This window comes from Anolis sagrei, chromosome 3 (genome assembly GCF_037176765.1).
Source record: "Anolis sagrei isolate rAnoSag1 chromosome 3, rAnoSag1.mat, whole genome shotgun sequence".
Taxonomy (NCBI): domain Eukaryota; kingdom Metazoa; phylum Chordata; class Lepidosauria; order Squamata; family Dactyloidae; genus Anolis; species Anolis sagrei.
The window spans coordinates 17,561,839-17,589,340 of NC_090023.1; positions in this window are offsets into that span (position 1 = coordinate 17,561,839).

Below are 27,502 nucleotides of genomic sequence, written 5' to 3' on the forward strand. Positions count from 1 at the left end.
ATTCCATCAGCGTTGCCTCTGAAACATCCTGCAAATCTCTTGGGAAGAATCATAGAATCATAGAGTTGGAAGAGACCTCATGGGCCATCCAGTCCAACCCACTGCCAAGAAACAGAAACGTTGCATTCAAACCACCCCCGACAGATGGCCATCCTGCTTCTGTTTAAAAGCTTCCAAAGAAGGAGTTTCCACCACACTCCTGGGCAGAGAGTTCCACTGCTGAATGGCTCTCACTGTCAGGAAGTTCTTCCTAATGTTTAGATGAAATCTTCTTTCTTGTAGTTTGAAGCCATTGTTCTGCATCCTAGTCTCCAGGGCAGCAAAAAACAAGTTTGTTCCCTCCTCCCTTTGACTTCCTCTCATGTATTTATACATTGGCTCAAAGCCAACCTTAAAAACTGTGGCCTAGACACTGAGAACTGGGAAGCCCTGGCCCTTGAACGCTCTAGCTGGAGGCCAGCTGTGACCAGCAGTACTGTAGAATTTGAAGAGGCATGAATGGAGGGCAAAAGAGAGAAATGTCCCAAGAGGAAGGTGCATCAAGCCAATCCTGACCAGGACTGCCTTCCATCTGGAAACTGATATCCTCACTGCAGGAGAACATGTGAGATAATAAAAGGGTCCACAGTCACCTACGTACCCACCGCCAGGACACCGCACTTGGAGGACAATCTTACTCATACAATGAGGGATTGCCTAAGCAAGTATTCATTGGTGATTTCTCATCCAAGTAGTAACCAGGGCTGACTCTGCTTAGCTTCCCAGATCAGACAGTATCAGATGCCTTTAGGATATTTAGCTCCTCTCAAATAAATCAATGTCCGCTTGGTAAATTATAGAATCATAGAATCCAAAAATTTGAAGCCACCACAAGAATAATCTAAGTCTAACCCCCTGCAGTGTACGAATGCACAACCAAAGCACTCCTTAAAGTAACATACCCCATGGGAGCAATGCATTCTTGCTGGGAAGTTTCTGGATGGCATTAAGCAAAAAGGTTTAAAATATGCCCAACAATAATCTCCATCAAGAAAGTGACATCCACACAATATTTCTTACATCCAGTTTAAGACTGAGTCTTTTTTTTTTTGTTTCCTCATTGATTGGTCTAGCAAAATTAAAATGAAACAATTAACAAGATTTTGTCAGTTTTGGAAAATCATCCCTAAGAATCAAATAAGGATGTATGAGAATTATCTGAAACCATCAGGGATAAGTGACTGAGCTTGCAGTTGGAAGTTGAACTTTCTTTGGAATCTGAAGGTGGAGATCTCTGTGCAAAGCTGACTGGGAAAGTGACATACTTATAAGAGTTACATGTAATGAGGTAAGCATGCCTCCTAATTTAATCCAGAAAATAAATTGTGTCCTAGGAATGAAAGCTTAAAGAGAGATAGAGGGAGAGATACGGTCTAAGACTCATGTTCCAACACTGAACAACATGAAAAGGAATGGAAATGAGTCACAGATATCAGAGTTCTCACCTGACTAACCTCATTGGCCATCTGCTATTGCTTAAAAGCCACCTGCAACTATGGAATAAGATACCCACATTACCAGCTGTTGCATTTCTCCAAATCATCAAGTAGAAAGGGGCCTTGTGCATTATAGTTCCTGCAAAGAGAAATGATTTAGTCAATCATGGATAGTCAATTCAATTGGTAATCTATGGCCTATGTGCAGCCTGCAAAGTGATTTTATATTACTCCTGGTAGCCCTACCAAATTTTTCAAGTGGTAGTAAAATGTTGCCTTGATTTTCATCTACATAAGAATCCTGAGAAAAGGGAAGATTGTATGTGTACGTGCCTTCAAGTTGCCTATCAACGTATAGTGACCTCATGAATTTCATAGAGATTTCTTAGGCAAGGAACATTCAGAGATGGTTTTTGCCAGTTCTTTCCTTTTAAAATATAGTAATCTTGTTGTTGTTATCATTGTCGTGTTCCTTTGAATCATTTCTAATTTATGGCAAACCTAAAGTGAAACTACGACTGGGTATTCTTGGCAAGATTTCTTGGGTAATTGGGGGGGGGGGGAGAGAGAGAGAGAGAATTGCCTTTGCTTACAGTTTGAGGGTACTCCCAAGACTCAGCACTGAACCTGGTCCAGGTTTCTTCAGTAACCAGGAGTGCCAAAGGTATATTTAAAACTTGTGTACCAACTGCACCCATTTCTAGAGACACGATGTGGTCAAGGTCTTACACGCCTTAGTTATATCCCATTTTGATTACTGTAACACGATCTACATGGGGCTACCTCTAAAGAATGTTCTGAAACTTCAGATGGTTCAAAGAGCTGTGGCTGGATTGCTAACTGGGATTGGCTGCACAGAATGGATGACCTTCTTATTGCAGCAGCTCTACTGGCTGCCAGTTTGTTTCTGAGCACAATTCAAAGTGCTGGTTATGGCCTTTAAAGCCCTAGACAATTCAGATCCAGACTATTTGGCTGATCACCTGTATGAACCTGCCTGGACCTTGAGATTCTCAGGAGAAGCTCTTCTCTCTGTCCCACTTCCATCGTAAGGTCAGTTGGTGGGAATGAGAGAAAGGGCTTTCTTGGTGGCTGCCTCACAACTCAGGAACTCCCTGTCCAAGAAAACCAGAATGGGCCCCTCCCTGTTGTTCTTCTTACAGCAGGCTGAAATCTTCCTTTTCAGGCAAACTTTTAAAGAATAACATTTTTAAAGATGGTACCAGGGGTGCTGTGGAGTGTTGTAGCTATGGGAATAGGTTGTTAAATTGGTTTTAACTGTTATTTTTTAATAGTTTTAATATTTAATTATATTTAATGTTTGTATGTTTTCTAGGTTTTGAATTGTATATTGCATTGCTTTAACTGTTAGCTACTTTGGGTCTCTTTATTTAGAGAGATAAAGAGGGATTATTATTATTATTATTATTATTATTATTTTACTGACACAAAAACACAGTATGACACAGAAATGAGATATATATGTTGGATTTCATATCACAAAATCACAAGTATTATTACTATTACTATTATTATTATTATTTGTGTCACAAATACTTGTGCCACAAATATCATCTGTCTGCAATAAACAGGTGAGTTCACAAGTTATGGAAAATGAACATATCAAACTACTCTGGGACTTCTGGATTCAAACTGATAGAGTTTTGGTGCACATTACTCCTGGCCTCACAGTTGTGGGAAAAAAATAGTGTGGATCATCGATGTTGCAATCCCAGACGACAGCAGAATTGACAAGAAGCAACTGGAAAAGGATACATGATATGAGGATTTAAATATCGAACTGAAAAGTCTCTGGCACAAGCCAGAAAAGGTGGTCCCAGTGGTGATCGGCACACTGGGTGCAGTGCCTACAGACCTTGTCCTGAACTTAAAAACAATTGGCGCTGACAAAATTACCATCTGTCAACTGCAAAAGCCACCCTACTCAGATCTGCATGCATTATTTGCTGATACATCACACAGTCCTAGAGACTTGGGAGGTGTCCGATGTATGATTGAATACAAAAGCCAGCATAGGGATCTTGTATGTTATGTACTAATCTTGTTGTGTATCAAATAATAATAATAATAATAATAATAATAATACTTCATCTGAGGTTGAACAGGGATTCCAACCCTGGCTCCCCAGTGCCCTAGTCCAACACTGAAACCATTAAACCACACTGGGTGTCAGTATTCATGGATGGTGCATAGCTGCTTAGAGTACAATAATAATAAGATAGGGGAAGGAAAAGCATTTCCATACCACTCTGATGATTTCCCCTTCCCCTGTAAACAAATCTACTTTACAAATACTGTATGTATTGATTATTCTATAAAAGCTTGGTACTTAATCCATTAGCTTGGAGCTTGGTTCTCTGCTACTGACTATTGATTTCTGCCTAAAGGCTCAAGGAAGCAGTGGCTGCATTTGCCCTTTGTCTCCTTTGACTCACAGGAATGTCTTGTAAGATTTGGAGCTCCCCTGACTCAGGACTTTATCACACAAAACTGCTACTCCGCGACAGTTACACAATAATTGGTAACACATACATACAAGTTCTTTTGCAGAATTATTTGCACTTTTTATTGCACCTGTCCTCATTTGCACAATTATCCAATCTGTGGTTCTGCAATCATTCTTCTGGCTTCCCTCGTTACCGCGCCTTCCCACACTTCCATTGTTTCATAATATTTTTATTTTTACAACAATTTACTAGTTTCAGAAATGCTTAATAAAAAGGGTAAAATATAACTGAAAACTATTAAATAAACACAAAACCGACAGCTCAGGAATAGCAAGGTACTAGAGGGATAGTGGGAGAAAAACCAAATGTTGTGTCCTGGTGACACTTTACTTCCAGTGTGGTAGCACAGAAGTGGAGCAGATCCATTGCATAAGGTAGGTGATGAACACACTACAAGATTATGAGCTCTTGCTTAGTTTTGTCCATTAATAGCTGAAGTCAGGTTAATTACAGGGAGGAGGAAAACTCCAGTGGGATGTGCATGTTGCCATGTGGCAGGAACTATCACCAAAGTCAACTCATCCAACTCAAGCTGAAGGGACTAAAAATCTGATAGCATTAGTATTACAACCATGGAATGTTGTTGTTAACCTAAGGTCTCAGGGCCGAAGAACTAAGAACACAGGTTGTTGACTTGGCCAAACTCTCTTTGTTTCCTCTTTTCAGTAAGACAATAAATTGTATTTAATTCTTCTGTTTTATAAGAGGCAACTATGCCTGAAGTACAAAACTAGCCACACTTTGGTCCCTTTTTTGGTCAAAGCAAATACAAAAATAAAAAAATAGTATTGTGTGTGTTAGGTTAAAATACAACTAAAATATAATAAGTACAATTAAAACACACCACCATCACCCTCTTTCAAATTCCATTCAACCTCTCCAGCAGCTTTCTCCGTATTCTTCTTCAAATGCCGCTGACTGAGAAAGGTCTTTTCCTGAATCCAGTCCATGTTAATTTCATATGTGAAATTTCATTCTGATTTTTCTGGGCATAGTATTTCAAAATACAAGCAAAATGGTCTTGAAGGTGACCTTGAACTTTTTTCTGTCTTTTAAAAATATATTTTAGATGCTTGAGGCAGCCTTCAAGTCACGTCTGACTTATGGTCACCCTAAAGTGAACCTATCAGGGGTTTTTCTGGGGGCTGAAAGTGACTGTCCATGATCACTTGGTGGGTTTTTATGCCCAAGCATAGAATCAAATCCTGGTCTCCAGAGTTGTAATCCTATGCTCAAGTTACTACACCACTCCAGCTCTACAAAGTGTTATATCAACTGTGCTCATTAGAAATGGGATCACAAAAACTCCTTGGGGTGGGGGAAGATGGCTGACACTATGAAACTTAAGCTTTGCCATCTTTTTTACAACCCCCTCCAACACACGCACGCACACACACACACACACACTATTGCAAGGGACAGTGTTTCCACAGATAAGGAAAAGAACTGCTTTCCAACTCCTCCACTAATTGTTTGAAAATTGCTTTGGCTACCTTTGATGTGGTGGAGCCATATGTGAAACAGGTCTTACTAGACGGGCTTTCTGCTTCACCTAAGAAAGTGTTGGGAAAGTGTGATGGACAGGCTTTATTCGTCCCTTTTTTAAAACCATAACCCAGTTTATGATTTAATCCATACATTATATTTACTTGTTTATCATGAAAAACACGTTTAAGAGTGAGTAACGTACTGGATTATTGTCCTTTCATGCCATTTTTACTAAAGCCATAATTATCTTATATGCTTCATTAATGCCTTTATGTGTTTTTAGATATTCTTGCATATTGGTTATTACATGCGTGCTAAATTACATTTTATTTCTACATCTATGACGTTGATCTTATAATGTCTGGTATTATGGAACCAATTAAAATCTACTTAGAAATAAACAGCTTCTATGCCACCCTCCATTTGCAGACTCTAAAGTGCTTGAACATCTACTCTGAAATTAAGTTTATTTATAATTTGTTCAGAGTTCATTTTGTTTCCCTTTTCCCCCACCTGATCTTAGATGGCAGAACCCTAGAGATATGCTTCAGGTTCAAACAAATTCTGGACCAAATCAGACCATCAAAAACAGTTATGCCATGAGAGGAATTTGATAAATTATTTCTTACATATGTACCTTGTTGGTTGCTGTTATGTGCTGTCAAATCATCTTTGATACTTGACAAGGTTTTTTCAATAGCCTTTATCATTTGGGCTGTGTCTACATGGGCCAAATAAAGTGGACTTACCTTTCAACTGTGAGTCCACTTTATTTCAGTGATAAGTCCACATGATGTAAGGCTGGATTCACAGAAGAAGCTCTAGATCAGTGGTTCTCAACCTGGGGTCCCCAGATGTTTTTGGCCTACAACTCCCAGAAACCCTAGCCAGTTTACCAACTGTTAGGATTTCTGGGAGTTGAAGGCCAAAAACATCTGGGGACCCCAGGTTGAGAACCACTGCTCTAGATCTAGCCATTAATCCAGTGCAAGGGGGAACGTGGGTTATTCTAAAATTTCTAGGAAACTCTGAAGTAATCCCAGTGTTTTGGAGGTGTGGACAACTAGATTAGGATGGATCCATCCCAATCCAGTGCGTACACATGCAAAAGATTCACTGCTATGTTGCTGGCCAGAAGCAGCTCTTGTGCAGAGGCATGCTGTCAATGTCACTTCTGGTGAAAGCAAGACACCCAGCCTTTTCATCACCACAAGCGACATTGCCAGTACACCTCTTCGTGGGAGCTGATTCTGGCCAGTGACACAGTGGTGATGACAGCAGCCCTAATGCACCCCAGGCCTGACCAACTGTATGAACACCAAAAGGTTTTGGGAGCGCAAATGTCACATTTGTTGTCTTTTGGTGGATATATCTTTCAATGAGTTACCATAAAGAGCAAAAAAAAGAGGACACATTTACTGGCTGGCTACTTCAAACCCGTGATCGCCATGACAACTCTCACCTTATACACCCTTTACTATATATAAGCTGTAATAATTGCTCTTAGGAACATTCCTAATCTCCACTGTATAGATTGGTTTAGTCATCTTGGCTTCCAAGGAGAGTTCAGGCTTCATTGGCTTGTAGACCTATTTATTTATATTCTCTTAGCAGTATATGGTATTTGTAGAACTCTCCTCCAGCACCAGATTTCAAATGAGTTGATTTTCTTCCCATCAGCTTTCTTCACTTTCCAGCTTCCACAACCATGCTCAGAAATGGGAAGTACAACAATGTGGAAAATCCCAAATTCAGTATTCAAGTTTATATAATTACCCTTCAGGATATTATCTAGTTCCTTTATTGCTGACCTTTTTTCCTCCTGAGTGCTCTGAGTGCAACTTCCATTTCATTTTCTAAAATTGGAGGTTTGTCTTCATGTAGTTCTTCCTTGAATGAATCAATCATTCTTTTGTCTCTTTTATATAGTTCTTCCATTTATGATTTCCATTTTCCTTTTATTTCTTCTTGCCCATATAATGTTTCTTTTTGCTGGCCACACAGCTACCCACTCATGATTTCCTTTTGATTTCTTGGATCTTGAGGAAAAGGGCTCTTGTTCTTTCTTTTTTTGTCATCATCTTTCATTTCTCTGTGTTAATAATTATAGTGGTTCTCCTTGTCCTTGTAAACAAGTTGTTGAACAATTACATTCAGAGTTTCAATCTTATTTCTTTTAACTTGTTGTATCCTATTTTAATTGTGATTAATTGCATAGACTGTTCAATTGTACATTCACAATAAAGTTTTGCATTTATCTGTTAACTTTTGTATACTATCTTGAGTTCTAGGATACTAATTCATCATCATAAAGAATAACAATAACAATATTGTGTTGTTGAAGGCTTTCATGGCTGGAATCACTGAGTTGCTATGAGTTTTCCGGACTGTATGGCCATTCTCCAGAAGCATTCTCTCCTAGGAGAGAGAAGATAATACTTCTGGGACATGGCCATACAGCCCAGAAAACTCACAGCAACCCAATAACAACATTGTGATTTTAGTTGTAAAAGATGGCTTACTTTACCTTGAGACTCCCTGTCTTTAGGATGAGCCTTTCGTCTGTTGTATAGTAGAATGTTACGCTTGTGAACTTACGGTCTCACTGAATAGGTTGGAGGAGAGTATACAACCCTGCCATACGCCTTTCCCAATCTTGAACCAGTCTGTTGTTCCATGGTCAGTTCTTACTGTTGCTACTTGGTCATTATACCGATTCCTCAGGAGACAGACAAGGTGACTTGGGATCCCCATACCACCATTATTATAGTATGATCAATATGATATGTACATACAATATAGTATAATTATTAGCATAGCACAATATTAGTATTATATATTACTATATTGTACTGCACCACTATTCTGCAATATTATTAGTAATATTATATGTAATATATAATATGAAATCATTATATTGTATTACATTACAATATTATGATCAATATTATATGTATATACAATATATATATATATTACTAGCTGTACCCACCACGCGTTGCTGTGGCCAATCATCCATCCCTCTTTCTTTCCTTCTTTCCCTCCTTCCTTCGCACCCTCTTTCCTTCCCTTTCTTTCTTTTCTTCTCTCCTTCCTTCCTTCTCTACCTTTCCTTCCTTCCCCCTTTTTCTTTATATCTTTTTTCTCTCATTTCTTCCTTCTCTATTTCCTGCCTTCCTTTGATTTTTGCTTCCATCCTCTCTTTCCTTCCCTCCCTCTTTCTCTCCTTCCTTCACTCCCTCTTTCCTTCTTTCCTTCTCTTTTTTCTTTCCTACTCTCCTTCCTTCCTTCTCTGCCTCTTTCCTTTCTTCCCCCTTTTTCCCCTTTCCTTCCTCTTTTCTCCTTACTTCCTTTTCTCTTTCCTTCTTTATTTCCTTCCCTCTTTCTCTTTCTTTCTTATTTCTTTCTTTCTCCCCTTCTTTCACTCCCTCTCCCTTTCCTTTTTTCTGTATCGTCATTTAGCTTTTGGGGTTTTTAAAGTCCTTTTCACTGTTTTGGAGGGGATTTATGAGTGATGGTCACTTGTTGGTCTGTTAGGGGTATAGCGTCCAAATTTTGTGTCAGTTCGTCCAGTGGTTTTTGAGTTCTGTTAATCCCAGAAATGAACAGAACATTTTTATTTATATAGATTAGCACAACATTAGTATTATATATTACTATATTGTTGCCGGGGTGAGGGGCTCCCAACTTACATGTAATACCGAAGAAGGTATTTTACAAGACAAATGTCTCCACACCAATAAACGACAGTATTTTTCTTTCTCCCTTTACACCATCCTCCACCCTCAAAATAAAAACGAATACTTGTTAAAAGGAGAGCTGAAATTAATCTTTTCCATGGGGGTTGGGGTTGAAATCATAGAAGAGCGAACTGCTCCTGCTGAATTCTCTAGCAGGATTCAGTGCTGTGGTTTTGTTCCAGCAACAGCTAGACTGTTGAACAAATGGCAGAGCTTGAACATCTCTATAAACGCCATCAGCCAAAAGCTGTAGCAGGATATATTACAAAGGCAGAAAAGTCACTGTTTCAAAAAAGAAATGGAGCATCTGTTCATTATCTGGAGACCTCAAAAACCATTTCACAGTGCTCTCCTTTTGCTGTGAAAGGTGTTGAACTCTGCAGTGTGATAACAAAGCACCTTTTCTCAGAATGAAGGAGGGTTGTTCTGACTGTGACTTTGTGTGAATGTGTGCCTCACTGATGTGACAACATTCATTGAAGGTGAGATAGCACACAGCAAATAATGTCCAAAAATGAGGAGGAGAATAGGGAGGAAAATAGTCCTTCACCTAGACTTACTGGGCAGAATCCTAATGGTGTCATACACATGTAGAAATACTCTTATATGGTTATATTTTGTGGCCACGTGCAAACAAAATACAGTATGACCCACAGTATCAACAGGAGATATATTCCTGGACTTTGTGTCGATACACAAAACCATAGATAATAATGAGTCCTATTGAAATGAAGAAATTTTGGATGAAAAATACTCTAGAGCAGTGGTTCTCAACCTGGGGTCCCCAGATGTTTTTGGCCTACAATTCCCAGAAATCCCAGCCAGTTTACCAGCTGTTAAGATTTCTGGGAGTTGAAGGCAAAAAAAACATCTGGGGGCCCCAGGTTGAGAACCACTGCTCTAGAGCCATATTAGCAGACCAAGAAAATGCCCAATAGAGGTCATATTTGTTGGAAGAGGCTAGAAAAAACTGTGGATACCCTTACCATGGATACAGGGCTCATCCTGTATTCAGTTCATGATTGTGTAAGCAGGCTTCCACAAGTAATGCGTATACCCTGCAATATTTCACAAATGAAAATTGGGACAGGAGTCACTAAGCAACATTAGAATTCAATCAAGATAGTAAAACTCATGGCAAAAGCTAGGAGACACAACAGTAACTTGCTTTTGCATGAGCTATTGTGAGGGCAAAATTTTGTTCCTTCCATAGACTCACAGAATCGTAGAGCTGAAAGAGACCACATGGGACATCCAATCCAACCCCCTGCCATCCAGAAAAGTACATTCAAAGGACCCCTAACAATGGTCATGCAGCCTCTGCTTAAAAGCCTCCAAAGAAGGAGCCTCCACTACACTCTGGGGCAGAGAGTTCCACTGTTGAACAGCACTTACAGACAGGAAGTTCTTCCTAATATTAATCTTCTTTCCTCCAGGAGCACATGGTCACTTCCCTCTAAGGATCCCATCACTTCCACTCGACTGACCGGGTCCTCAGTGTTAGCATCAGATCCAAAATAGCCGATCCCCTTGTTACCTCTTATACTTTCTGGACAATAAAATTGTCTGAGAGGGATGTGAGGAATTTGTTGAACTTTGTACTTTTGCAAAGTTTGTTTTCCAACAAATACCAGAGAAGTTGAAAACCCCATTACTACTATATCTCTTATTTCTGCGTATTTGGTCATCTGGTCAAGTAAGGTTTCTCCAGTTCTTCAGTCTTGCTTGGGGGTCTGTAGTAGACCTTCACTACTACATCTTTGTGAGTTTTTGTTCCCTTAATTCCCATCCAAATGCTCCCAACCTGGTTTCCGTGGTTGAAGTCTTGTTATCACTTCACAGATGTAAATATTTTTGACATATAATGCTACTTTAGCCCTTCACCTGTTTGGTCTATTTCTCTGAAATAAATTATAATCCTCCATTACTACATTATAATTACAAGACTCATCCCACCAGGTTTCAGTTATGCTGCCTATTGCATTGTAACTGTCACTCTCCTCTCCACTCTACTCCTCTTCACTGTGCTGAGTGCAAACCACTTTTCACTTTGAATTTCCTTTGCACTTGAAATAAACTGAGGACAAAAGGGAAAAGTGGGAGGAGGGAGTGTAAGGATTATTTTGCAGTTGTGAAAAAAGTGGAGAGGGTGTGTGTTGAAAAATGATGCATTTCAGGTGTGAAATATGTTAAGTATATGACAGATAGGAAAGAGGAGGCAGAGATTCCTTTCTATTGAAGAATGCTAGGCACTGCAATTCAACATCTGGTAGGCTTCAGGATATGGCTTTCAATACATGATGAAACTGGGCTGAGAGCTCCCAAGCTGATGCCAGCCACAGCAGCTGTTGTACACCAGGCACAAACTTGCCATGTAGGCAGGATGCAAGGAAGAGTGGCAGCCTAAAATTAACCAACTAGACAGGTAGGTGTAGGATGGCTGTTAGGTGCCAGCAGCTTCCCCAACACACTCTTACAAGTTGCGAACAACAGTCTCTAGAAGTTGTTGTCACAGCAATGGCCTCTTAGAGCTGGTGAAGTGGGCGTCAATCAGGTGTTGTGGTAAGGAAGATGCCGCAATTCGAGCTGCTATCCTGGAAAGCTCCAATCAGTAAGATGGATTTGCAATGGCAGGACTAATTTTAGAGTCTCATATGGTCTAGACCAGGGGTCCTCAAACTATGGCCCGGGGGCTGGATATGGCCCTCACTCAGGATCAACCTAAGGCTGAAACTACTTGAAAGCACACAACAACAACAACAACAACAACAACAGCAACAACAATCCTATCTCATTAGACAAAACCATTGAAATACTAATAAATTTATATTTGTTAAAATTGTACTTCATTTTAATTATATTGTTTTTAAGTGTCTTTTGCACTACAAATAAGATATGTGCAGTGTGCATAGGAATTCATTCATGCTTTTTTCAAATTCTAATCCAGCCCTCCAACAGTTTGAGGAACTGTGAACTGGCCCTCTGTTTAAAAAGTGTGTGGAATCCCCTGGTCTAGATCCTGAAGATAAGGCACACCTTGTTGCCTTCACTTGTGGTGAATTGCTCCCATTGCCCTGTCTTGGTACTACTTATTAGAACTCCATATTGACATCATATATAGATGAATGAATTGTTTATTGTACCAGCCATAAGCCATGACAAATAATATACAAACTTCTGGAGCCCCCAGTGGTGCAGTGGGTTAAACCCCTGTGCCGGCAGGACTGAAGACCGACAGGTCGCAGGTTTGAATCCAGGGAGAATGCGGGTGAGCTCCCTCTATCAGCTCCACCTCCTCATGCAGGGGCATGAGAGAAGCCTCCCACAAGAATGATAAAACATTAAAACATCTGGGAGTCCTCTGGGCAATGTCCTTGCAGATAGCCAATTCTCTCACACCAAAAGTGACTTGCAGTTTTTCAAGTCGCTCCTGACATTATACACACACACACACACACACACGTACACATATACACACACACACACATACATACATACAACCTTTAAAAGTACAAAAAGCACTTTCCAATATAAATATTACAATTTATTCCATATACAGGCTCTTTACAATTATAGTAGCAGTGACAGACATCATATAATATTATTGGTCCCAATGAAAATGTATTAGGTGCCAAGACACTTCTGGTCTGAATGTTGATAGCATTTAAAGCCCTGAAGGCCCTAGTACCTCAATACTTGATGGTGCACCCCCCCCCCCCCCCCCATGCCTGTGCAAGAATTGAAATCTGTTGTCGGGGCAATCTCAACAGTAGATGAAACATATTATACAGGGACATGGGAAAGACCCTTATCTGTGGTAACTCTCCCATTGTTGAAATCCCGCTTTTAAGATGCTGGATGGCCATCTGTCAGGGGTGATTTGAATGCAATATTCCTGCTTCTAGGCAGGGGGTTGGACTGGATGGCCCATGAGGTTTCTTCCAACTCTTTGATTCTATTATTCTAAGAGTCCCAGTTCATGCCATCGCTTAAATAATTTCTGTGCCAGGTCAAAACCTGGCTTTTGGTTAAAGCCATCAGGCATAACTGTGCCCATCTTGCCTCCACATGTATTACATTATTTTAATAATGTTTTAACAACATTTAAATTGCCTGGTTTTTCATTGTTAATCTGTGTGATCTGTTTTTTAATCCTTTTGAAATTATCATGATTAGTTATTTTATTCTAAGAGCTTTGAATATTAGGTGGGATATACATATTTAATAAAATAAATACTACTGACCTAGAAATCCCAGTAACTTCTGCATGCAAGAATGCTTTTCTTGACTAAGTAATGCAACAATTTCTCGCTTAGGGTCTGGAGAGCCAGTATGATATAATGGTATGACTCTGTCCTGTCATGAAACCCAAGGCTGAACTTTGGTCAAGTCACACTCTCTTAGAATGCAGAGAAAAGTAGTGGCAAAGCTCTTCTGAACAAACATTACCAAAACAGGTAAACAGGAGTAAGAGTTTGCTTTAATAAGCATACATCTAGAAGAGTTGTACTACAATTCCCATGGTTTCTTCCAGCCAGGATGTCCAATAATTTGCAGTTTCCAAGATCAGAAGTAGGCTGATATGATGTATTTCTCCTTATTTATATTCAGAGCTACTTTTGGAGTAGTTTCCTTTCTCTTTTATGCATGTAAGTGATTACAGCCACACTTATCTCAATGAGACACTTAATTAAGGAATAAAAGAGGCTGATGGAAAGGAAATTGCAGCTCATTCTAAGGTTCTTCTGTGCAAAAAAGAGATAATGAAAGAAATGGCCGAACGTCAGATGGGTGCTAAACAGACAAGGGACATGTGGACTTAAGAAACTCTATTTCCCAACCACTTTCATAAATCTGTGAATTATTTAGTCAATAAAGTCAAACAGCCAATGAGCTAAACTATGTCAATCAGTCAGTTTTCAGACATTTCTAATTTATTATTCCTTGGTTGTTGTTAACGTTTATCTGGTTTCTCCCTTATTTGAATTAATATAGATTGTTATTGGGTTGTTGTAGGTTTTTCCGGGCTATATGGCCATGTTCTAGAGGCATTTTCTCCTGATGTTTCGCCTGCATCTATGGCAAGCATCCTCAGAGGTAGTCACTACCTCTGAGGATGCCTGCCATAGATGCAGGCGAAACATCAGGAGAGAATGCCTCTAGAACATGGCCATATAGCCCAGAAAAACCTACAACAACCCAGTGATTCTGGCCATGAAAGCCTTCGACAATACATAGATTGTTATTTTAATCAATGAGGAGGGTAATAGAGATTACCTCCCTCTCACACCCAAAAAACTACACCAGAAAAAATATTGTATGATTCAGAAGAGTGGGGATGAACTGAGCTTTTAAATTATGTTATTTTCAAATTATGTCCACTTCTTTTATCCCAATGTAGCTTGTATGTTTTATCCTTTGTTGTTAGCCGCTTTGAATCCCCGATGGGGAAGAAAATTGGAATATAAATTAATAAATGATGATGATGATGATGATGATGATGATATGCACATTTTCCATTTCCAAGTCTTTCCTCAGTTGTCCTACTGTGTTTCATTTTGGATTATGCTACTGTTTTGTACGTCACAAACCACTTCATGGTTTGTAGAATTGAAAAGCGGTATAGAAATATTTCTATTGAATGAATTATAAACAATAAATAAGCATCTGGTATTCTGGGAAAAACATCAAGACTTGTTACCAACCCCTTCCTGCAAGAAAACTAGCTGATTTTCAGAATAGGTTTTCCCATGCTATACAAGAACAATTCATTACGGCAGACTTTAATGCAGGCTGACTTACTGATCTTGTAGTGACTTATCCTGCCTTGCTACATATCACCCCCTGCGGCATAGCTAAACAGAAGAGACTGTGATGAGGAAGCCGATAATGCAAGACACACATTATGTCATTCTTGTTATTCCAGTGGCAAAAAGAATGAAGACGAGAATATGCCGCATTAATGGCATTCAGAAGGGAAGATTTTCAGGAACCCTTATCCTTCCAATGCTTACTCCTTAACAAGATACTTTATAATGGATGTCTCCCCACTGACTCGTTTCAACTCCATTAAAAGAAGAAGAGAAAAATACAACAACACAAAGTAAGATATCAACATTACCCAAATGGGAAAGGACAGACATTGAATGTCTCACTTGTCGCTCCACCCACACACACGTTTCCCCACAGCTTTCAGGAAGATCACTGAGAGAGATTGATTTTCAGGACTTTGTGGGAAGGAGATGCTGGTTTTTAGTAAATAAGCTATGTTTTTAATTGATTTTATTGTCATTGTTTAGACATGTTTGGGAGTGTACAAGACACCTCCAAGTTAGCCTATCATTAACAGCCCTGTCCAGCCATGTCTTCAGGGCCATGGCTTCCTTGATTGAGTCTGTCCATACTGGGGTGTTTTTTTACTGCCATCTAAGTCAGTACTTCTCAACCTACGGGTCCCCAGGTGTTTTGGATACAACTCCCAGAAATCCCAGCCAGTTTACCAGCTGTTAGAATTTCTTGGAGTTGAAGGCCAAAACATCTGGTTGAGAAACACTGATCTAAGTAATCAAACATTATTGTCTTGTCTAGAGAGTCATGTCTTATCCTGATGTGTCCAAAGTACAACAGTCTCAGTTTAGTCATATTGGCTTCTAGGGAGAGTTCAGGCTTGCTTTGTTTTAGGACCCATTGATGTGACTTTTAAGTAGTCCACAGCATCCTCACTGCCCAGTTTTCATAACCATATATAAAAACTGAAAATATGATAGCATGGGCAATCCTAACTTTAGAATTGTGTGATGTATCTTTACAATTTAGGATCTTGTCTAGTTCTCTCATTACTGCCCTTCCAGGTACTAGGATACATCTGCCCTGTAGACTAAATGCACTTTGACACCACTTTAATTGCCATGACTAAATGCAGTGGAATCATGGCAGTTGTCATTTTAAAAGATTTTTAGCCTTCCCTGCCAAAGAGTGCCAATGTCTCTTCAAACTACAAATCCCAGGATTCCATAGCATTGAGCCATGGTAGCTAAAGTGGTGTTAAAATGCATTTTTTTCTACAGTGTAGATATAGCTCTAGGACCTCATCACAATAAAGAATGAATCCAATTTAGATTTGGTTGCTGCCTCCTGCAGAATTCTGGGGTTTGTAGTTTAGAGAGGAGCCTTTAACAGCCTCACTATTCTACAAACCCCAGAATTCTGCAGGAGGCAGAAACCAGATTTAAAATAGATTCATTCTCTAGTGTGATAAAACTACTATTTCTCTTCTTATTTCTTGACTACTGCCTCCATTCTGATTAATGAGAAAATCTTGAACTTCATCATCTACTTCAAAACGATGTAAATAATCTGTTTTCATAATTTTTGTTCAGTTGTAAACCTGCCTTTACTCTTCCTTCCTTTACTTTCTTTAGCATTCATCCAAAGTCTTCAATAAGTTCTAATTGGCAGAATGTAATTTCCAGTACTCAATTTGATGTTACCTACCTTCACTTCTGGTCTACATTCTAGCTGAACTTCTGCCATTAGCAATTCCAGTTTGGAAAAAAACTTAACACTTTTGAGTTTCTTTTTCATCACACTGTCTACAAATTCTCTCATTCTGTGAGAGATTTTCTCTTCTCAAATATGATTCCCCCTCAATTTTTCTTGATAATTTTCTCATTGTTGTAAAAACCTACAACAACCCAAAATTGATTCTATTTTTCTTGATTGCTCAAAAACTATCAATATTAATATGTCCACTTTTTCCTTCTCAATCAGAAACATATTTTGCATCAGATCATGGACATTACTTTGGATTAAGTCCAGAGTTGTCTACTTTCTTGTTTGCTCCGTGACCAATTTTCATAGGACACATTCATTTTATTGTCGAAGGCTTTCATGGCTGGAATCACTGGGTTGTTGTAGATTGTTCGGGCTATATGGCCATGGTCTAGAGGCATTCTCTCCTGACGTTTTGCCTGCATCTATGGCAAGCATCCTCAGAGGTAGTGAGGTCTGTTGGAACTAGGAAAAGGGGTTTATATATCTGTGGAATGACCAGGGTGAAACAAAGGATTCTTGTCTGCTGGAGCTAGGTGTGAATGTTTCAACTGACCACCTTTATTAGCATATAATGGTCTGACAGAGCCTGGGGCAAACTTTTGTTGAGAGGTCATTAGATGTCCTTGTTTGTTTTCTCTCTGTTGTTGTGCTGTTGTAATTTTAGAGTTTTTTAATACTGGCAGCCAGATTTTGTTCATTTTCATGGTTTTTTCTTTTCTGTTGAAATTGTCCACATGCTTGTGGATTTCAATGGCTTCTCTGTGTAGTCTGACATGGTGGTTGTGAGAGTGGTCCAGCATTTCTGTGTTCTCAAATAAAATGCTATTTCCAGGTTGGTTCATCAGGTGCTCTGCTATGGCTGATTTCTCTGGTTGAAATAGTCTGCAGTGCCTTTCATGTTCCTTGACTCGTGTTTGGGCCCTGCGTTTGGTGGTCCCTATGTAGACTTGTCCACAGCTGCATAGTACACAGTAGACACATTCATTTGACAGAATGATGCCCAATCTCATCTACAGCAGGTCCATCAAGTCAACTAGTAATATGAAAGCTAAATTAACTTTTATGTAACTTTTTCAATCCACAGGGCATAAGTTCCAAGACTTTCCATAGACACCTAAAATCACAGATAATACTAGGGCTGGAAACATACCATAGAATCATATTGGAAAACCTAGAAAGGCTCATAAACCCTTCCTAGGAGGAATGTTTTGGGAAGCATGAATAAGTGAAATTATGCATATTGCATCTATGAATTAGTTGTATATGGATTTTATTTACATTGCACCATTTTTTAAAAAAAAGAAGAATCAATTTTGGGAAAGTACTTTCAACTGTCAAAAACTGGAAGATTTCACAGAAAACTGCATTCTGTTTATGGGTAAGTTTGGGGGGAAATGCCTTGAAATGTAAGCCAAACAATTTTCCATAAGCCTTGCTTCTGTATACGATTGCAAATTGACTACAAATCCTATGGGACATAGTCCATCATTTGTAAAGCTTTTTATTTTTTTAAAAAAAGGCTATGAATAAAAGAATGACATAGTGTCATTCTTATTGAGCTAAGAAAGCTATTAACAAGCTCAACATATATATAAATTGACTAGATCTGCATTTCCTAAGAATATATCAGGTATTCCAGACAGTTGGCATCAAATGAGACACATAAATTACCATAAGAGAATGAGTAAACAGCTTTTTTACAGCAAAGAATCCAGAATTGTATGTAGTTGTATATAGGAATTTTCCTTCTAGCCATGCTGAAATTATTTCCTTGTCCTCAATGGAAGCCAAGCCATATAGCACAACACCTATTTCTTCCAAAATTCACAATTATCAAAGCTAAGCCAAAACATGTCTTTTTAGAAGAACTTGAGTCAAAGGACAGAAAGATGTAGAAACCTTATTCCAGAATAAGGATTGTGCACCCTTCTATATTTGTTTGATTCTAACTCCCAGCGTTCCTCACCATTGGCTATGGGTTCCTGGCATATTAAGAGTCCAACAATATCCAGTTTCAATGGACTCAAAAATCCAGTTTTCTTTGCCACTAGCTCTGTTGACTAAGGCTAGTTCTGCAATACCATATAATTCAGTTTGAACTGCACTGTATGGTCAGTATAGAACCATATATGGCAATTTGAAGTGCATTATATGGTTCTACACTGACCATATAATGCAGCTCAAACTGCATTGTGTGGCTGTGTAGAACTGGCCTAAGACTCCTGAGACTCACAGCTCAATAATATCTTGTTGTGTGTCTTCAAGTCATTCCCAACCATAAGCCATATCACTGGATTTTCTAAGGCCCCATCTACAGAGCCATATAAAATCTATCTAAAATCTATCTATCTATCTATCTATCTATCTATCTATCTATCTTGTATCAGGAGTGAACCAATGTATTTGAGAAAACACAGAGTTTTTTTAAAAAAAATCCAGATTATCCACTTTGAACTGGATTATATTAGTCCACACAGCCATATAATCCAGTTCAAAGCAGATAATCCGGATGTTATATGGCAGCATAGATGGGGCCTAAGACTAAGAGTATGTGACTTGAAGCAGAAAGAAGATCACTCAATAGGTTTTCATGGCTTTTTCTCTAAAGTTGTAGTCCAACATTGAAGCCATTATTTATTTCTGGTTCTCAAATAATAACTACAGGTCTAAATGATCACCACCCCTGCTCTTTCCCAAGTGAAAAGGAGCTCCCTTCCCAAGTCAAGACCAATTTTCCTAGGGGGTTCAACTGGTCATTTCTCTACAATTCCACTAAGAGACTTCTTGTTTTGAAGAGGAAAAGAGGCCCTCATAAATGTGAAAGCGACTGTAGTGCCTGGAAATGCAGTGAATTGTGCACCCTAGAGTGTACAAATGGCCACAAAGAGTTGTTCCTCCAAAGCCCTAGTACGATTGATGCAATTCCCAGATCACTAGAAGCTGCTCACTACCATAAAACTTCTGACAGCACTTGTGAAATTCAGTGGAGGAGAGGACATTTCTCACACCATAGGTTCTTTTTTTCTTCTGCTCTGGAATGACTATATATTTTAAAGGGGCAGCCTTCTGTTGTAATAGGGATATTTTTTTAATGTTCATGTTCGGGTATAGGAGAGACCTTGCTCTGTTATTTATGGCAACCACAGTCACTTTCTTTTATTTCCCTTTTCAGAAGATGCTGAATGAACATCCATAATAACATCCCAAATATAAAATAGGGTTTTTTTTCTGAATCAAAGACATAACATGACTTTAGCTGGAAAATGGTACATTGTCAAAAAAAGAAAGAAAAAGCACCTTTCTATTGATGCACAACAGAGCTGGATTCCCAAATGGTGGAAATCACGACAGCTCCATTGATTTCAGCCAGCTTTGCTATTCACAGCAGCTGAACATCTGGTCCAACTAATTTAATTGGATTAGAACAAAAATGTAAAAGAACAGCCTGAACAAATCCAGCTAGGCCACTAAGTGAGTCCTTATTTACAAGATGTATCTAGCTGTGTGACTGTGTGTCTCCCAAGCCTCCCTCTAGCCTGACATGTTAACTTAAATGGCTTTTAAATTCTGCTTTTTTCCCCTTTTTTTCTTCTTCTTCAGGAAAAAGCAAACCATCAGACTAAAGAATGCATCTGTGTTAATGGTCCCACTGTGACAGACACAGTCTTCCATCCTCCTCTTCACAAAGGGCATGCCCAAATGTGCAGGGAAAACAGAATCCCCCTATAGCCTTATGTTAAACAGATGCCTGGGAAAGCATTGGGAGACTCGTGTCCAAGTCTGCCAGTGATGTTCATTGGTCTGTTTATATTGCCTTTCCTGGGAGCTTCCAAGCTCACAAAAATCCCTGTGACTATGGTTTTTTAAAAAGCCAAACACTTCCTTTGTTTTCAGCTGGACAGTCAAAATGACACATCAGCCAAATGCGTTAGGAAATTCCAGAGTTATTATTCTGGGTTAGTTCTAGATACCATTGTTGTTGTTGTTGCTGCTGCTGCTGCTGCTGCTACCCGGATTTATCTCTCCCGGAGGAGTTGGGTTGAGCCAAGCAAGCAAGCCGGGACTCTTAGAGTGTATCTGCATGGTATAATTAAAGCAGCTTGGTATTAATTTAACTGCAGTGTCTCCCCAAACCTTGGATTTGTGGTTTGGGGAGACACCAGCACCATTTGACAGAGAACATTGGAAGCTCTTGTAAGACTTCCTCCCATGTTTCCACAGCATTGACCCATGGCAGTTAAAGTGGTGTCAAACTTTATCAAACTTTCACATGGTCGCCATAAATTGAAGTTGACTTGACAAAAACAACTCAAAAGTTTTATAGTGGTTTGATTTTTGGATTCTGTGAATGGGATGAAATACCCACAATGCCATGGGAACACATTGGGTGAACCTAGGCAAATCTCACTTTAAGCCTTAGAGAAAAGCAATGAAATATATGTACATGACTGTACATAACATAAAGATTGTTCAAAATATGAAAAGAGATTCCACCTAAATTTTAGGAAGACCCTTTTAACTGTACATGCACCTTGACACTAAAATGCAATGCCACAAAGGACTGTGGGCTATTTATTTTTGGAAGTCTCTAAAAACAGCTGTTGAATGGACATTTTTCATGAATGTTTAAGTTGTGTTTCCCTGCATGGGAGGAGATCAGACTGGATGACTTGTATTCTCTTCCAACTCAGTGATTCTATGACCGGTGGTAAAGCTACATTGTTGTCTCATACCAAAAATAAATTCCACTAGAAAGGGGTTGGACATCAAGTTTACCCAAGGAGAGTTGCATATTTAGAATCATAGAATCATAGAATCATAGAATCAAAGAGTTGGAAGAGACCTCATGGGCCATCCAGTCCATCCCCCTGCCAAGAAGCAGGAATATTGCATTCAAATCACCCCTGACAGCCCCTGTTTAAAAGCTCCCAAAGAAGGAGCCTCCACCACACTCCGGGGCAGAGAGTTCCACTGCTGAATGGCTCTCACAGTCAGGAAGTTCTTCCTCATGTTCAGATGGAATCTCCTCTCTTGTAGTTTGAAGCCATTGTTCCACATCCTAGTCTCCAGGGAAGCAGAAAACAAGATTGCTCCCTCCTCCCTATGGCTTCCTCTCACATATTTATACATGGCTATCATATCTCCTCTCAGCCTTCTCTTCTTCAGGCTAAACATGCCCAGCTCCTTAAGCCGCTCCTCATAGGGCTTGTTCTCCAGACCCTTGATCATTTTAGTCGCCCTCCTCTGGACACATTCCAGCTTGTCAATATCTCTCTTGAATTGTGGTGCCCAGAATTGGACACAATATTCCAGGTGTGGTCTAACCAAAGCGGAATAGAGGGGTAGCATTATTTCCCTAGATCTAGACACTATGCTCCTATTAATGCAGGCCAAAATCCCATTGGCTTTTTTTGCTGCCACATCACATTGTTGGCTCATGTTTAACTTGTTGTCCACGAGGACTCCAAGATCTTTTTCACACGTACATTTAGTGTACATACATATTTAGTGCAAATATGTATGTGCATTGTGCAATGTGCATGATTTTTGGCAATGTAGGGAAGCACTGCTTGTTCTGCATACAGATGTGCATTTGATTGCATATTCACAATTCACTGTGATGCGGGGTTGTATAGGTGCTGCATAGCTCTGCAAATGATAAATTACATTCTATCTTCTTGATGTAGAATCTCATCCAGGGTCTTGTCCTTCCTGACTAGGATGGAAGGGGAGATGCACCAGCTGGAATCTACCATTGCCAAAAAACAGATCCTTTATTCATGGAGATATATGACCAAACTGAGATGTCAGATCTGGCTACAGTCAAACATGCCTTAATTTCATAGTAATCATTTGGATTACTATAATACTTTGTGTGGGGATGCCTTTGGAAAGTATTTTGGAAAAATTAGTGAGTCTAAAATGTTACATCCAGGCTGCTGTCTGGGAACTGGTTACTAGAAACATACAACTATCCATCCTGTTGAAACTATCTGTTTCAAGTGCTGGATTATGATAAAGCTCTGCATCTAAAAGACCATATTCCAATGTAAGTCTGCTCAATTAAGTTCTCAGGAGGGCTTTCGCTTGGTCACATTACCATCACAAATATTTTTGGTGAGGATATTGGAGAGAACTTTCCCTGACTGAAGAACTTCCTCCTGTAGGAAACAAAGGGTGCATCCACACTAGGGTTGTGTAGTCCGGTTAAACCTTGACCCATTTCAGCTTTCAATGGGGGTCCTAATCTTTTTTTTTTTGGTGGGGGGAGCCTCCTGAAATTGAGAGGGCAGATACCTGTTTTTGCTCTGGGGTATCAAAAACCCATTTTATATTGGTCCATTATGGGGGGGCAGCCTCCCCTTCCTGTCATTTTGGGCATTTCAGCTGTTAGTACCTGTCCAAACGTATCTCCTTCTACGTCCCACCTCTGAGTTTAAGATCTGCTGAAGGGGGCTGCTCTAAGCCCCACCTTTATCACAAGCGAGACTGGTGTGGACGAGGGACAGGGCCTTCTTGGTGGCGGCCCCTCGCCTGTGGAATTCACTCCCCGGGGAAATTAGGACATCAACATCCCTCCTCTCCTTCAGGAAGAAGTTAAAAACCTGGATGTGGGACCAAGCGTTTGGGTAAGCTGGCAGATGGACAAAGACAACCAACAATGACCAGAGTAGGAAAGGACAATGACGATGCTAATTGGCTTACGGACTTGGATTTGGTGAACACTGACCACAAGATGATTTATTGCTGCTAGTATACTGTCTGATGGTTTTAATTAGTTATAACTGTGATATTATATGGTAAATTTGTGTATTGTATAGTGTATTGTATGTTGTAATTGTTAGGCATTGAATTGTGCCTTTGTAAGCCGCCTTGAGTCCCTCCTAGGGGGTTGAGAAGGGCGGGGTAAAAGCACTCCAAATAAATAAATAAATAAATTAGTGTTTCTACTCTAGAGGAGAGGTGTTGGGCTGCAGACAGGCACATGCACTTTCTGGGTACTCTTTCCAAGACAAAGAGGCAAATTCTGTTTCTTACTCTAGATGAGATGCTCTGCTGTAGGCAGGCATGCGTGCTTTCTTGGCACTCTATGCAAGGCAAGGAGGCAAGTTCTGTTTCTTATTCTACAGGGGGTGCTTGGCAGCAGGCAGGCACATGTGCTTTCTGGGCCTGCACACCACACACACTCTCTTTCCAAGGCAAGGAGGCTACTCACAAAAAGCAGGCAAGGAGCCGAGATTGGCTCTCACTTGCTTTTGGGTCGAGCTGATTTTCATACCAGGAGGGAGCTTCCGTTATGTGCTCCTGAAGGTAACAAAAGTAAAGAAAGAATTCATGATACAAAAGAAAATGGATGCATGCACAACCCTAATCCACATTGTAAAAGTAATGCAGATTCACACAAATTTTACTGCCATGGCACAATGCTATGGAATCCTAGGAATCTGTAATTTACCAAGGCACCAGCAATCTTTGGCAGAGGAGGTTAAAGCCCTATTAACCTACAGATCCCGCTTGAAGCCCCTTGCTGATAGAAAGGCAGGTATAAGTTAAATTCCTATTAAAAACTCACTTCCCCCAGGCACCTTTGGAATGTGACTATTAGCTTTTACACATATGTATCTATAACTGCAAGTCTTAAAACCATAAGTACTGTGCTAAAAATGAATGGTGATAAACCATTTTGAAATCCATGTGCAGTTCCAGGTACCAGCTTATGCATAAATTTAGAGTATATGGACAACATTGTCTATTATATTAGCACATTATCCATTGCAGCATATGGTGTATTTCTCCATGCAGCTCCATTTCTGCCTTAGCAGATATTTATTTCAAAAATCCTTACTATAAATTCAGGTACTGAACTCCTTCTCAAAATGTCAATTCATTGAAAACAGGACTAGTTTTCTGACATAATTATGCTTCATAGAAAGCAATTTTGCTCTCTGATATTATCAAGTTAACTCTTTGAGAAGAGTTTGTATAAAATGGATTTCTGGCATCTAGAAAAAACCAAAGGGATATATATGCAGCTTGTAAATAGTTTTAAAATTTGACTAATAATTGTAACCTTAGGCAAAATAATTCAGAAAGGCTGTTTTGACATGCAGAGGAAAAAAGTCTCTCCCATTACCTGGGCAACACAGCTGAGGCATATAATTCCTATTTGGTGAAGCCATAAAAGATTTTGTACTTTTTCAGCATTTTATTTTCAAAATTTGTTCACATTTCATGATGTCTGTGTTTGCACAAAAGTCCATCATTTTTACACAAAACAAGTATGGTTTTTACACAAGTAAATTTATTCTAAAGGAGGAATAATTCTTTAGTATCTCCCCCACTCCCCAGATCCCCAAGTGCAGTGGTTCTCAACCTGGGGTCCTCAGGTCCCCACGTCCTCCTTGGTATCCTATATTGGTATGGTGGGACCCTTCCATATCCCAATTGTAAAATGACATAAGAGGGTGCTCTCCATATACATGCCCAAGCTCTTCATTTTCTATTTATTTTACATTTTACAGTTACATTTAACTTTTCTTCAAGCTGGAATTCCAAAATAAGGAAGGCATGAAGAGAAAAGTATGTAGAAGTACACTCATGGGACAACAAATTGCCGAATTGGTGCAATTACATGATACAAGAAGGTGCAATTTGGAAGGTATTCAACCGAGTATGTGTCCACTATCAATGATAGCACAGTTTTAGTAGAATAGCAGGTATGTGTGATTATCAAAGCCTTAACCTCCAAATACCAGCAGAGCATACATTAACAATCCAAGGGCAAGCCAATAGTCCAATAGAGGTGCAAACATTTAACAGAATAACACAAGACAGAGTCCAAAAGTCCATTCCAAGGTTGTGAGCAAATTACCAGAGTATCCAGAGTACAAGATTAAATCGGAGTCTGTAAACCAAGGTCCAAGGTAAGTCCAGGGTTCAGAAAACACTAGATAGCAAGAGTCCAGGGTCTTGCTATCTAGTGTTTCTAGAATCAATTCTAGAATCAATGTTGCAGCTAGCAACAAGGTGCCACCCATGAGCTCCTTAAAACCTAAGTTTGCAGGTGTTACCTGTGGCTCACTCTCTTCTCAACCAGTCTCAAAACCTGTGGAGCTGAGACTTCTCTTTTTGCAGAGCCATAAAAGCTAGAACAGTTAACTCTTCCTCAGCCTGCTCAGAGGAATTCACTTGCACTTGTTCAGCTGGATGAGTAGTAGTAGCACCTCCCATGGATGTTGCTTCAGAGTTTGGCTGAAGGAGCTGCTGGGTTCTGCTGGGCTTCAGCTCTACTGCTAAGCCTTCCACCAGCATCTCCTCACCACACTTTCAAAGCTATTCACAACAGTGATAAAGTCCTGAGTCAAAGGATCCCACAATCTTACAGAACATTTTTGGGAAATCTTAGTTCAGTAGTTCTCAACCTGTGAGTCCCCATGTTTTGGTCTACAACTCCCAGAAGTCTCAGCCAGTTTACCAGATGTTAGGATTTCTAGGAGTGGAAGGCCACAACATCTGGGGACCCACAGGTTGAGAACCACTGCCCTAGTTGTTAAAGCTATTTGATGTATAAAGTTCAGCAAGCTAGATAATTCCTTCAAAGTTTCCCCATTCCGCTGACATGTAAGCCGCAGTCATAAGTGGCATCTTAGTAGAACAACACAGTGCCTTCAACCACATCAATAATAAAGGTAAACATAAAAGTACCTTTTAAATAAATTGAAAATCACCCTGCAAATTTGAAAGACACATGAAAGAGAAGAACATAAGGCATGAAAAATCATTAAACTGAAAAATAGTCTTTATGCTCTTAAACAAAGAGACAGTAAATGGCAACCAACGCAGAATGATTGAAAGATGTCCCAGACATCCCTGCTCCTACAAACTGTCTGGCTACTACATTATTTTCTAGCTAAACTTTCCCAACCAGCTTTTAATAAAGTAGCTGCACTCTGAAATCTGTGTTTTTGTGGAAACAAGTATCTATTTCCTGCTGTGAAATATTATTTGCTTTTACAATTTGATTGTGACACAGTTGCTGAAGAAATTATTTGGAGGGAATTGGCTGAAGTCTCAGGGAATTGCATTGCTTTTCCCAACTTTCCAGACAGGGAAATAAATCTCAGCACAAACAGTGCTTTTCTTCAGATGAGAAAATATAATTTTTGTCTCTGAGGTATTTTTAAAGCAGAGGAAAGTGAAGTCCAAACCATAGGTCAACTATGGCCACTGGACCCTACTTTTGTGGACTCTGAAGCTGGGACCCCCAAACCCAAATCTATTTTAGTGCATTTTTAGGCCATTTTTACTCTGAACCACACAGAAAGCTCTTCAAATGCATGAAAACATGCAAAAATGGTTGAACACCACCCACACAATAAGAGTTTTATAATAACCCATCCAGTCCCAACTACAAGCACAACCAGCAAGGAGGATGTGGTCACTTGAGCCCTCCAGCCTAATGGAAGTGATTGTCCTATTTTATCATCAACAGATTGACCATGATGGCCAGGCGTTCACAGGGAGCTCTGTGACAGGTGAGGAACAAGGGCATTGACATGGAGACAAGAGGATATGCCATCAAGGAGACAGGCTAGATAGAACGTATATATTACCCAGATTTAGTAGGATCCAGGGCAGCTTGGGAGCTGAAATACCCCAGCTTAACTTCCCCCATATAGACACAGCCTAAGACCCACAACAGTGGATTCAAACTATC